The sequence below is a fragment of the Pan troglodytes genome, chromosome 4 (genome assembly GCF_028858775.2).
Source record: "Pan troglodytes isolate AG18354 chromosome 4, NHGRI_mPanTro3-v2.0_pri, whole genome shotgun sequence".
In the NCBI taxonomy this organism is placed as follows: Eukaryota; Metazoa; Chordata; class Mammalia; order Primates; family Hominidae; genus Pan; species Pan troglodytes.
In genome coordinates this window covers 6,462,012-6,471,559 of record NC_072402.2, presented here as the reverse complement: position 1 = coordinate 6,471,559, position 9,548 = coordinate 6,462,012, and the positions used below count along the sequence as shown (strand labels likewise).

At 44.7% G+C, this 9,548-nt stretch overlaps 1 long non-coding RNA gene across 1 annotated transcript in view; it reads right to left on the bottom strand.

Moving 5' to 3' along the window:
• Nucleotides 1-5,400: 5,400 nt before the first annotated feature.
• LOC134809998 (uncharacterized) overlaps nucleotides 5,401-9,548 on the bottom strand; it is a 42,608-nt gene continuing 38,460 nt past the window's right edge. The window contains exons 3-4 of the long non-coding RNA XR_010157065.1: nucleotides 7,530-7,674; nucleotides 5,401-6,636 (exon numbers count right to left, since the gene is read on the bottom strand). This is a non-coding gene — a long non-coding RNA (uncharacterized LOC134809998). The remainder of the gene's footprint in view (nucleotides 6,637-7,529; nucleotides 7,675-9,548) is intronic.

Genomic DNA, 9,548 nt, shown 5'->3' with positions numbered 1-9,548 from the left:
TAGGTCTCCTCCAAGGTGCCCTGCCATGGTTAGAGCCACCCTCAGTGGGCAGCCACTCCCCTCACCACTGCACTCTCCTTGGTGCGTGGCTGCCACTTAGATGTAGGGTCTAGGCCTGGGCGTTGTGCGAGTAGCTGCAGGCCTGGGGTGGACACAGCTCCCAGCCAGCCTCCATCCCACTGCACAGACAATGCAGACATCTGTCCGGGTCCCTCTGCCAGCTGAGAAAACACATGATAAGGGAAGCATTTCCTTATTTGTCAACAGGGCAGTGGCGGGTTTGACACGGCTGCCAGCTCTGCCAGCTCCCACAGTGCTCCTGTTCTCCTTAGATGTGAGGCCCAGAGCAGTCTGACTGGCATGACCCTGGTGTCCCACAGCCAAGTGCCAGTGCTTAGAGCCGCGTTTTCACAAAAGCTCACAACAGTCCTAAAAGAAGAGCTTGGGGAAAGAAAACCTGACCAAGGCAAAGCCAGGAAGAGCCATTCAAGGCCCCGTCTTTCCATGATTTATGAACACAGCAAACCAGAAAAACTGGGGTATTTCCTGGGGGTTGAAAGATACTATACCCAGCCTAGAATCTGTCCCTAGACTGGGCTCAGAGACTGCAGCATCCCCTCTTCCCTGTGACCGTGGCTGACAGGGCCAGGACATGGGAGGATGCCAGCAATGGTACCGACTGCTCAAGGGTGAGGATGACAGGGTGAAGGACAAGGTGCCAGGCAGCACAGAGCAGGGAGTGCCCCCGGGCCAGGACTGTTGGAGTCTCACTGGGCTGAGAACTCCCAAATATTCTATGATTATTAGGAAATGGGAAAGAGACACACTGAATTAAAAGAACGTACAACAGAGAGGCAAACACAATAGCCGCTCATGCCACTTACCTGGATTCCAGTTCCCTCCTTCTGTGGTCTGGTGGGTGGGTGGGGTTCTGTGCTGACGGCCAAGAGCAGGTGGCATTTCTGCATCCCAAGTGTATCACCTGCTCAGAGCTGGCAGAAGGTCCAGTTCTACCTGCAGCCCTCTGAAGCTCTACCCTCCCCGTTCCTGACATCCTGGAAGACCCCTGGGAGGACTGGTCTGGTCTTCCTGGCCTTCAGGCCTTTGAGAGTGGCACAGGAGACCCGAAGCGTCTCTCCATTCAGAAATGAATCTTTCAGAGTGCAGCAGCAGAGCCCCAGTGTGGAAAATGATGTCATCCGCCACCCATGTATGCCTCGCGCACCTCACTCTTCACGCATTCAGAGCTTGGGAAGTACGTGATGATCTTTCACAGTGGGGAAACCTCCTATCTTGCAACCACTCCTTGTCTTTCTATTTATTTTTAAAATTAATCTCTTGATTCACTTTATGTTTGTTTTGTCTTTATGTTCTTTTGTATTCCCATCTGTTGAATTGTCTTAATCCTTAATGCCTGTGAATACCTCAGGATGCTTATTTGTGAAGGCTGCTGCTCTACCCATGAGGGTGCCTGACTCAAAATAAAAGCCACACCAGGTGGCCAAGAACAGTCATACTTTTCCAGGAAGGGGCACTACACCCCACTTGGAAATCTAGGCTTTTGCTCTCCTCATGGAGCAGGTATAGTGAATTTCACTGACATACAAAATTATCTTTTTGTTTCAGAATGAGACTCCCAGACAATATCCCCTAGAGGGTTATAGAACCGCAGCCTGAAGTAACATAGGGGATATCGGACTCATTACATTAACTGTGTTTATCCAAAATTTACATAATCATTTAGGAGCCTTGAAAACCCATTCAGGGTCGACTGACTTTGAAATATATTTCCATATTAGCAAGGTACCTAAAGAAAACCACCTCCACAGTGAAAGGTATTTGTAGGACCTAGGGCTTGAGGCAACTTTTCTAGTTTCTGTTTGGCCTGGACTTGGATTGTCCATTTTGCTTGATCTGAAAGAAAGCTGACAGTAATGGTTCCCAGTGACCTCCCAAGTACAAGACACCAACAGACTTCATTTTCCTGGGGCTTATGGTGAAGCCAGCTGTGCTGGGAGGCTTCCAAGGCCAGGTCAGGTTTGGGGGAGGCTTTCAGGTTGATGGCACCCCTGGGTGGGTTAGGGGGTTAGTGGGTGGTATTTGGGTTCCACATCTGCCGTGCCCTACGGATCCCCTCTTTCCCACCTATTTTTAGATTTGAACCTGTATCTGCTTAGTGGCAGATGTCCCAAAAACCTTTCACAATTACCTAAATAAGTATGGAACGAAGGTCTCATTTCTAACCAGTGTCAGAGGTAACTCATCTCACAAGCTCATTCTTTTCCAGTCGACTCACAAACTAAAGGCTCAAAGGTACAAGTAATGCATTTTTTTAGCTCCATCAGTGCTGTACATTGCTGTTTTATCATTCTCTAAATTCTAGTTTCCTTTTTTTTTTTGATCAGGGTGAAAGTTTATTAAAAAGCTTTAGAGCAGTAATGAAAGGAAGGAAAGTACACTTGGAAGAGGGCCGAGTGGGTGCCACGAGAGACCAAGTGCACCTCTAATTTACTTTTAAAGCAAATGAAAAACAATCTAAAGAGGAAAAAATGCTGGATTTGGTTTTGGAAAGTAACTGCAGTCTGCCATGGTCTGAGCATCTCAATGGTCAATAAAAACAAACAGAAAACCACTTAGAACAGCTGTCTTCGGCCTCCGTGGCCACTGGTAGGCAAAGCAAATTAAGCTTCACGTTCATTATAAAGCCAAAGGCTGTTTAAAGTCCCACAGGATCTTCTTGTGTTCCTGGAATGTTTGCTCCTCAGTGCCTTTGCTCACACTGGCCTGGCTGTCTGGAATCCCATTTTCTCTTCTGTTTAAGCCACACACATCACTCAAGACCCATTTCAAAAGATGTCTTCTCGAGGAAACCATCTCCAGCATGAGCTCTTCTCTGCTCTGTGCCCAGACACCTCTGCTTGGAGCATCACAGAGCTCCAGATAGCTTGATTCATTGCTGGGATCCTGTCTCATGGGCTTCCATAAAGGAGCTATGAGATGTTTCAGAGCTTCCCCTGTGCTTTTTTTTTTTTTTTTAGTTCAGTAATACATGACATCATTACTATTATAAGATTCACTTATCATATCTATTTCCTGCATTGGAATACGACTTGTTAAAGGTGGAGAATTGCCTTATTCAACTTTTTACTTTTTATTGTTCTCCTCCCACCGAATACTCATCCTTAGATAAAATAGGTAGTCAATTGTTTACTGGTTTTAGCCTTTCTTAAATCATATTATTCACTGTTTTGACTTTAATACAGTATATTATGTCCTGCCATCTGTGGTAGACAGAATAATCCCCTCCACCCCCGTGAAGGTGTCCATGATCTAATCCCTGGCAGCTGTAAGCATGTCACCTTGTGTGCAAAAGGGATTTTGTAGGTTAGATTAAGGTTACGGCCTTGAGATGGGGAGATTATCCTGAATTAGTCAGGTGGGCTCAATCTAGTTACATGAGTCCAACTTTTCCTGGTTCTGGTCAGAGGTAGATATGATGACAGACGCAGGTCAGAGACATGTGCTGTGAGAAGGACTCAGCCATCACCACTGATTGTGAAGGTGGCAGAGGCGACCGGGAACCATGGAAGGCAGAAGCCTCTAGGAGCTAGAAATGGCAAGGACTACATTCTCCCTGTGTTCCTTTCCTAGGGACCGTCACAGCCACTTACCACAAACATGGCAGCTTAAAGCAACAGAAATTAATCTTCTTATAGTTCTGGAGGCCAGAAGACCACAGTCAAGGTGACAGCAGGGCCCTCCTATCTTGACAGACTCTAGGGGATGGTCCTTTCTTGCCTCTTCTGGCATTTGGTGGTTGCTGGTGATTCTTGATGCTCCTAGACTTGTAGACACATCTCTCTAACCTCTGGCTTCCTTGTCCCGTGACCTCTTCCCTGAGTCTATCTGCATCTCTGTTTCTCTGTTTTATCTTCTTATAAAGGCATCAGTCATTGAATTATGGCTCACTCTAATCCACTGTGGTTGCATCTTAACTTCCCTAATTACATCTGAGATTCCAGGTTGACATAAATTTGGAAGAGGCATGATTCAATCTAGTGCACTCCCTAAGAGCCTCTAGAAGAAACATAGCACCGCCAGAGCCTTCACTTCATCCCAATAAGACCCAATTCCTACTTCTTTTCTCTAGAACTGTAAAATAGTGAATTTGCATTGTTTAAGCCACCCAGCTTGTGATAACTTGTCACAGCAACCATAGGAAACTGTCTGCCACTGAGACTGGGGTCACCAATTTTGTCTTATTATGAACCACAAACTTTACGGGTATCTGGTGCTATGTTCATTCCTGAGGACGACATATTCATAAATATGTCAGGGAAACAATTCACTGCCAGTGATCTCCTTAATACATTCCAACAAAGGTCACTGAGAGGTTTTGTAAAGTTTCTACTGGTGTTAAAATAGAAAGGACTGTATTATTATCATAAGATGCATTGCTTTGAGGCCTGGCTATACCTTCACCATCCTTGGAACTTCTTGCATTTGATACCTTGAGTTGCTTAACTCCAGTTTCCACATATGTGCTTTCTTGCAGTTTTTCATTAAAACTCACCAAGTGATGGTAAACAGAATAGCAGAAAATAGAGGGTTTTTTTCTATTTTTATAGCCAAATCTGAGAAATGCCGACAACAGCAAAAGCATCTTTCTGATTTCACACTCAAACCATTATAAATAACAGACTGGGGTAGCAGAGTGGCTTACCTGCTCCTAAACCACCACTTTCCAGGAACAGACATGCATTAGACACAGGTTTCAAAGCAAGGCTCACTCACTGATGGGCACTGCTGTGAAGAGGACACGCTCCTGCCCCCTCTTCCCCATGAAGGCCGTCCTTGTGTCTCAGTTCATGCTGGGGCTGGAAGATCCAGCAAACAAGGCACAGCTGCAGGATGAGAGTGCAGGGGCCCCAGAATCTGGTGAAATTCTTAATTAAGGGACGCAATTCTGCAGTAATAGTTGTGCTATTCTTATGGCCCCTGTCCCAGTCATTGCCTGAGAACCCACAGAACTGGGTTCCTTAGAATATGGCCAAGCACTATAAATCAGCCTGTTTGTCTAACCACGTGTCAAAACAATTGATGAGTCTTTTTTTTTTTTTTTTTTTGAGACGGCTAGGCTGGAGTGCAATGGGGTGATCTCAGCTCACTAGAACCTTTGCCTCCCAGGTTCAAGCAATTCTCCTGCCTCAGCCTTCAGAGTAGCTGGGATTACAGGCATGTGCCACCATGCCCAGCTAGTTTTTGTATTTTTTTGGTAGAGACGGGGTTTCACCAGGTTGGCCAGGCTGACCTCAGGTGATCCGCCTGCCTCGGTCTCCCAAAGTACTGAGATTACAGGCGTGAGCCACTGCTCCCAGCCCAATTGATGAGTCTTCATTATTCATTCCTCAATTTAGAATGTTTATTTCAGATTATTTTCCTGAACTTTGAGAATTATCATATAGAATTGTAATACATTTTTTCTGTAAAAATGGTTTACACTTTAAACACAGTAGCTCTCTCTAAAGGATCAGGGAAACAAACTGTGAAGAATATGGAAAGCATTATGCTGTAAGGGCTAAGTGCAATGTGGTTTCAGAATTTCTGACTTGACTCTATATATTTATACATATTGATGTCTATATATAAAAAGATGACAGCATAGCCATATATATTTCCTGACATAAATCAAGAAAATGGCATTGAATAAATTCCACATTTCTGTGTATCTGTTCAGGTTAAAAGAATTTCTATATGAAGTCCTGCTGATGAAATCAGAACTCTTTCAAATTAGCAAATGCAGGCAGTGGATAAATTTCATCCTTGACATGGTCTCTTGAGGGGCGTCTAGGCATTTTAATACAAAATAAGGAGCAAGATATTCTCTACAGTGAGCCCAATTTGCCTTTGCGTTCCTACCAAAGCATGTAATAATATTCATTCATTAGCGGTTTGGTTGGTGTTATCGTGCAGAAAAGAAATGAGATAAATAATAAGCACTCTCTAGGCCACTGGAGCACAATTCGGTCAGTGTCACCATGGATGTCACTGTCTGTTTCAGGGAGCTTATTCCATAAGCCCACAGGATTCCTAACCACTAAGAGAACGAGATGATCTTTGTCCTAACTGCAGCATCCAGACCATCCCTGTCCTGGAAGTCGTACTGGGATGGAGCTTTTTCTGAGGCAAGAGCAGTTATAAAAATAAACTCCAGTGTCAGCTGCAATGTACATTAGCACCAGCATCTTGAGACTGTGAGTTGAGAATCAAGTGACAAAAGTCAGTGCCCCAATCTGGTGAGCATGCTGGAAGATTGTCAGGTTTCCCTCTGGGTAAGACTCACATGGAGCCAGCTGGCCTCTCTGACAAGAGCTCTCCGAACTTCCGCTATCAGTGAGGCCGCATTACTGGAAATGACACGGTGGGGAGGTCAGCCATGCCCTGTGTTGAAACTCTCAGGGATCTCAAATAGAGGGTCTAGGCAGTTGGCTCAGAGCCTTGAGAGCTGATCGGGGCAGGGGTTTAGCCATACGTTACAGTGGCCACGGCTGGGCCAGCGGGCTGAAGACTGGCTTCTGGTGTCTTCTGTCTTTTATGTGTGCCATTGACAAGTCCTGGGAGTCTTGTTTCTCCTCCCTAAAATAGAGATGACATTACTGCTGTAACTATTTGATAAGGTTTGAGGAACAATCACAGGAAAATATATTGACAACTGTATATTTCTCTGTCAATGTGAAATAAAGTATTCCTATCATAACATTGTATTTCAAAAACTATTATTTTTTCCTCCTCTAAGTCAGAATCTACAATCCCCACTCCTCAGGTGGGAGACTCGGGCCACAGAGAAACTGATCACCTGGCCCCAGATCCCAGAACAAGGTGCTGTGAAAGGAAGCACCATCACCCCTCTTTCCTCATTTCCAACGGTGCAGGGGGCATGGGTGAGAGGTGGCTGCTGTCAGAGTTTCAATCCGGGACAGGCCAACTTCACGTCTACTTTTTTTTGACTCCCCAGGATATCTCTAATTATTTTAAAAGATACACTAAATTATCAAATGTATGTTTAGCCAAAAATCGATTTCGATTTGCTTTTGAGGAAGGTTGGCAGGTTATGCTAAAAGTGTATCCATTAGGCCAGCTCCTCAAAGAAAAAAAAAGACAGGTCTTTAAAATAACAGTCGCTAATATTAATCGCAGGTCTTGTCTCAAGAGACTCACAGCAAGATCCAGGAATTGATCTTATCGATCTGCATAAAAACCCCAGGGAAGGAGGAAGGAAAACAGGTGCAGCTTTTATTTTCTCACTGAAAGACAAGACAATTAAGCCTGGGAACCAGCGTCGGGGATCTGCCAGGATAGGGGCCTGGGGGTCTGACTCTGGGGGTTCATCCATGAAGGTCCCCTCTGTGGTGTGAGTGTTCTCATAACAGTGTTGCATGAATATTCATGGATGCAGCCACTTAACATGGGAGCCAGCTTTATCCCATTTGGGCCATCACCATCAACAGCAACCAGGCTTTTAAATTCACCTTTAACATGTTCAGCCCTTTGATTCCTTTCCTTTTAAGATAACACTCTTTATAAAAGAGCCGTCATGTTTAAATAATTTGTCGATGAGAATGTGAAGTTGGAAGGCTCTGAATTTACACTCACACAGTGGAAGGCATCTGTTCTCTGGAAAACAAAGGGTCATAAATATCAATATTAGACAAGAATTCCAGGCACCCTTCCCCCACAGGCACATTTCAGACTTAATCATTAGCAAGAACGAGCTCTGCTCATTAGTTCTACCCATGGGATAAGGCTGCTTTATTATTGTCAAGACTTAGGTCTCTAATTATTTACAGAACATTTAGTTGAGGGCAGAGAGACCACGAAAGAGACTCCTGACCTTCAGGACCTTGGTGAAGGCAACCTCCAGGCTAGCAGGGGGAACCCGGGACAGAGTTGCACACAGGAAATCGTGGTGGTTTTTCTCTGAAACCACAGCACAGCATCAGATGGAAAGATTCCCCAAACCTGTCAAAGGGGAGATGCTGGGATATGAATCCCATGATTTTAGTGCTCTACTCTAATTTTTCATAATGACTGTTTCTCAATGTTACCTATATTGTTTTGACAAGTACCTATTTAAGGACACAAAGAAGACGGATATTTTAAGGTGTGGGAGCTAATGTGTGTCAGACTCCATTATTTTCAGTGAAATAGATAGATTCTCTCTGTGTGGGAGGAAATGGGGCACAAGAGACAGAGAGACAGTTTCTCGGCATCCCCAAAGGTATTTCCAAGTTAAAACCTAGATGCCTGTGAGAAGATAGAGCAAGAAACATCGTATTGGATGTTCGAGCCAGAGGAATGACTGACTTATGTGAAGGGGAGGGACCATCAGTGTGTCCTCATGAGCCAGGATGGAGGCAGGCTCTCTGTGAAAGACTAACTCACAGCAGATGAGGACTCAGAAGGACAGGGCTCTTTAGAGATGCCTAGACTCCACAATCCTTGCTGTGGAACATCTGGGGCTGGCTTGTCACTCAACTGTGATTACATGTTCCTTGTGGCACATCCAGGTCAAGATGTCAAGATTCTTGCAAGTTGAGTGGCTTTTGGGGGGTCTGGTTGTAGATTTGAGCTTGACAATGTGATACTCATGCTCTTTGCATCTTAATTCAACAAATATTTATTGGATAACTCCCACTGCTGGACAGTGCTCTATGTGTTAGAACTTCTGACATAATATTGCACATATGACAAGATGGTCATAGATACAAATTGCAACAAGATCCCACCAGATAGACCCATCTGGGTAATTTGTATCCCATATACAAATTCATCTGGGTAATTCAAAATCTCGTATGTATAAGGAACCTTCCAAATAAAGTTCGAACTCTAGAATTGCCTCCAAAAGGGCTCTTTAGATAAAGGCAATAAAAAAGTATGAAACTTACAACTGCCTCACCCTCCTGTTTGTGCACTCACTTTCCTTCCCCAGCCCCACCTTCTCCTGACCATCCATACCACCCCAATATCCTTAAAATTACAAACTTCATGTGAAACATCCCAGTACTTCCTAGTCCATAGACTATGCACCTTTTCCTTTTCCATCTCTGAGCCATTGCTAAGGACTTCCGAATCCAAGGATCCCATGGAGTGAGAAACAGAAGAATTGAGACTTGTTTTAGATACAGAGCTTTCCCTGACTTCTTGCTCACGTGATCTTTGAGTGAGATCAGAAAATGCAAACACTTGGCTTGAAATGGCTAGCCGGCATGACCCTGAAAGGAATTTACAGCAAATAAAGAAGAGAGCCCTCCTACTGGCAAATGATGGCAAAAGGCTGCGATGATGATGATAGCTTGGTCTAGAATTTCTGCTTAAAAGCACAGCAGGGAGGAGAAGAATATCTGAGGTCAGGCAGGGAGTCCTGAGGTACCTCTTGGTGCCTCTCTGCCCTGTGGCCACAGGGGAGAGGCAATTACAGTAACCACAGCCTACAAAGAGAAATGGAATCAAAGACCAGACTCAGACAGAAGAGATGAGGCTAATGCAAG